Source organism: Myxocyprinus asiaticus, chromosome 43, assembly GCF_019703515.2.
Source record: "Myxocyprinus asiaticus isolate MX2 ecotype Aquarium Trade chromosome 43, UBuf_Myxa_2, whole genome shotgun sequence".
Lineage (NCBI taxonomy): Eukaryota > Metazoa > Chordata > Actinopteri > Cypriniformes > Catostomidae > Myxocyprinus > Myxocyprinus asiaticus.
In genome coordinates this window covers 33,951,915-33,955,191 of record NC_059386.1, presented here as the reverse complement: position 1 = coordinate 33,955,191, position 3,277 = coordinate 33,951,915, and the positions used below count along the sequence as shown (strand labels likewise).

The following is a 3,277-nucleotide window of genomic DNA, read 5'->3' as shown; positions in this document are numbered from 1 at the left end:
AAGCTTTGTGGCTGGTAATGTCTTTTTCTTTACATTAAATGAATCTTATTGAAGCTGTGAGGCCTCCTGATATTTCAGTAAACAATTGGGTAAATAATTGGAACCATAGTTATAATACAGTACATTACAGTACTTTCCAATTTAGAATGATACCTTTAAAGGAATATTCCGGGTTCAATACAAGTAAATCTCAAACAACAGCATTTGTGGCATAATGTTGATTATCACAAAAATGTATTTTGACTTGCCCCTCCTTTTCTTTAAAAAAAAGCACAAATCTGGGTTACAGTGAGGCACTTACAATGGAAGTGAATGGGGCCAATCCATAAACGTTAAAATACTCAAAAGTATAGCCACAAGACATAAACAATATGAGTGTTAACATGATTTTAGCGTGATAAAATTGCTTACTAGCCTTTTCTGTGTAAAGTTATAGCCAAGTTTCATTGCCATGATGACGTATTGCCGTAAACATTTAAACGACCACAAAAACGACTATTAAATGTACAGCTCAAATGATACACAAGTTTTAACACAATTATTCATGTAAATGCTTTTATAAAATTATAAGCTTCACATTTCTGCCTTTAAACACTCCAAAAATTGGCCCCATTCACTTCTATTGTAAGTGCCTCACTGGAACATCAATTTTGCTTTCTTTAAAAAATAATTAATTTTTGTGGTCATCAACATTATGCCACAAATGCTGTCGATTGAGCTTAACTTGTGTTGAACCCAGAATATTCCTTTAAGGATTGTAACAATATCTACATTAAATGCATTATTATATTGTGTATTTTCATGTGTTGTAATGCTTTATTTTCTATTAATAGGAGATACGCAATTGCATTATTCTCATTTTTATATGCATCTGTGATATAAGCCATTTGAAATACCTTTACAATTAAATTTACCATAAATACCAATACAGTATATAGGCCAAAAAATAACAGGATTATTATTGACTTTTGATTGTTGGTAGTGTGGCATGCTCAAAATATTAAAGTTAAAATGTATTGTATGATCACTTTTTTTTTTTTTTTTTACACGAAGGCTCTGCCATTCCAGCACCAGTGATCCTGATGTCAAATAATCAAAGCTCAACTAGTTACATCAACATGTAAGTCTTATTCCAGCTGGACCAACATTCACTTCCTTTCAGTACAGCTTTCTGTTTAATTAAATTTAGGATTAAATATTCTATTATTGCAGAAAGACTTTCTTTTTTGTTTTTTATTTATTTATTTATTTATTTATTTTCAGAAATAACACTTGAATCATGTGTCAAGGTGTTTGCAAGACAAACACTGTGTGAATGACCACTAGAGGGCAACATAACTCCATAAGAAATGACATGAGATTTGAACTCTTTCCTTGATGCAACACTCGGTATTATATTAGATTCAAGGTTGTTATGGCACATAAAGAGTCTACTATTTTCACCGATACGCTTTCATGACAGACACAGTTCTCTGTAATGATGTTCAATTTCAGAATGAATCGTTCTTTTGAACCGGTTCTTTAATGATTTTAAAGGATTTGTACATCCTTTTGCTGTTGGAGAGAACTTTTGGAATAAAACTGGGAAGAGAGGGATGTGTTGCAGTGGCATAGCCAAGGGTGGGCCAGGGTGGGCCTGGGCCTACCTAAATTAGACCCAGGCCCACCCAGAATATTTGAGATTATTCTTTGACTTCAAATATATATTTATAAAACTGTTTAAAAAAAATGCATACAGTCTAATTTCTGAAAGTGTGAAAGAACTGTTTGAAAATTTGGTAAAAAAAATAAAAAATTGGGGCACAAACTTGGCCCACCCATTTTTATTCAGGCCCACCCAAAAGTAATTTCCTTGATCAACAACACAATGATAAAAGCAGCAGCATTTTTAACAGAATGTTCTGGATTCAGTAGCAAGAAAGCTAGACAGCATCTGTGGCGGTCAACTGAAAATATCTTTGACTCGTCAATCAAACTGTAAAAACAAACTAAATAAATATGTATTTCGCTACAAGAAAAATATGTAAAATGCCAAGCACTTCCCTTACAAAAAATCTAAACTAGCCAAAAAGAAAATTTGCCACTCTATATTTCCACATGCAAATGAGCTTTTGATTCGCCACAAATGTTTGTCAGAAGTTTGCAGCTCTTCACGTTAGTGGTGAACCTCTGGCAAGCCTTTGGCAACAATGGACGATTTGCCACAAGTTTGCCACAAAGCTCATTTGCATGTGGAAATTATCCGTTGCGAATTTGCGGCAAGTTTGCGGCAAATTTGCAATGAACTCTTGATTTTCGTAAGGTTTTAGACTGAGCATTGACTCGATCAATCAGTTTGCTAAACCTGTTCACTGAGCCGACTCGTCCAAATGAACCGATTTGCTGAAAGAACTTCTCGACGCTAGCTCTCGTCAGGTTCAAATGCCGTATTTTTTTTTTTATGCCATTTCTCCCCAGTGTGGCATGCCCAATTCCCACTACTTACTAGGTCCTCGTGGTGGCGTGGTTACTCGCCTCCACTTCTGGGACCGTCAGTCCGCGCATCTTATCACGTGGCTCGCTGTGCGTGACACCGCAGAGACTCACAGCATGTGGAGGCTCATGCTACTTTCCACGATCCACGCACAACTTACCACATGCCCCATTGAGAGCGAGAACCACTAATCGCGACCACGAGGAGGTTACCCCATGTGACTCTACCCTCCCTAGCAACCAGGCCAATTTGGTTGCTAATGAAACCTGGCTGGAGTCACTCAGCACACCCTGGATTCGAACTCGCAACTCCAGGGGTGATAGTCAGCATCAATATTCGCTGAGATACCCAGGCCCCCCACAAATGGCGTGTTTTAATAATTGTATATCTCCTGAAACTTTAATATAACCATTTAAAACATTTTTGTTGACACTTGTTCTTAACCAGTGACTCAACAAAGGTTCTGTTTTTTCTCTAAGCTTCTCCTGTCATACTTAGGGAGTCTGTGGAATATCTTGGAGTGGATTTACTGGCAGTCAAAATGTATCCTCTGTAAAGAAAGAGTGGGAATAATCAGAGTGACTCCATCATACACAGTTTCCCCATAGAAATCTGTATATTTCTACCTTTCACCCCTGGGAAAGTGTCATTTCCTTGCATGTCCTTGTACGCATAATCGCACATATTTATTTTACAGCTTCGCATCAAAGCATGCTTTCTAGAGATACAAGCCATTCTTTGTGTTGTAAACAAAATATGGCATAGTCATTGCCTTCTCTAAATGTTTAGGTAAGAGTTATGGGG

At 36.9% G+C, this 3,277-nt stretch overlaps 1 long non-coding RNA gene across 1 annotated transcript in view; it reads left to right on the top strand.

Annotated features, from left to right (window-relative positions):
• Window positions 1-1,105, top strand: part of LOC127433719 (uncharacterized) — a 1,586-nt gene extending 481 nt beyond the window's left edge. Inside the window, exons 2-3 of the long non-coding RNA XR_007895918.1 lie at window positions 1-14; window positions 1,054-1,105. The exon at window positions 1-14 is cut by the window's left edge and continues 102 nt beyond it. This is a non-coding gene — a long non-coding RNA (uncharacterized LOC127433719). The remainder of the gene's footprint in view (window positions 15-1,053) is intronic.
• Window positions 1,106-3,277: the final 2,172 nt, after the last annotated feature.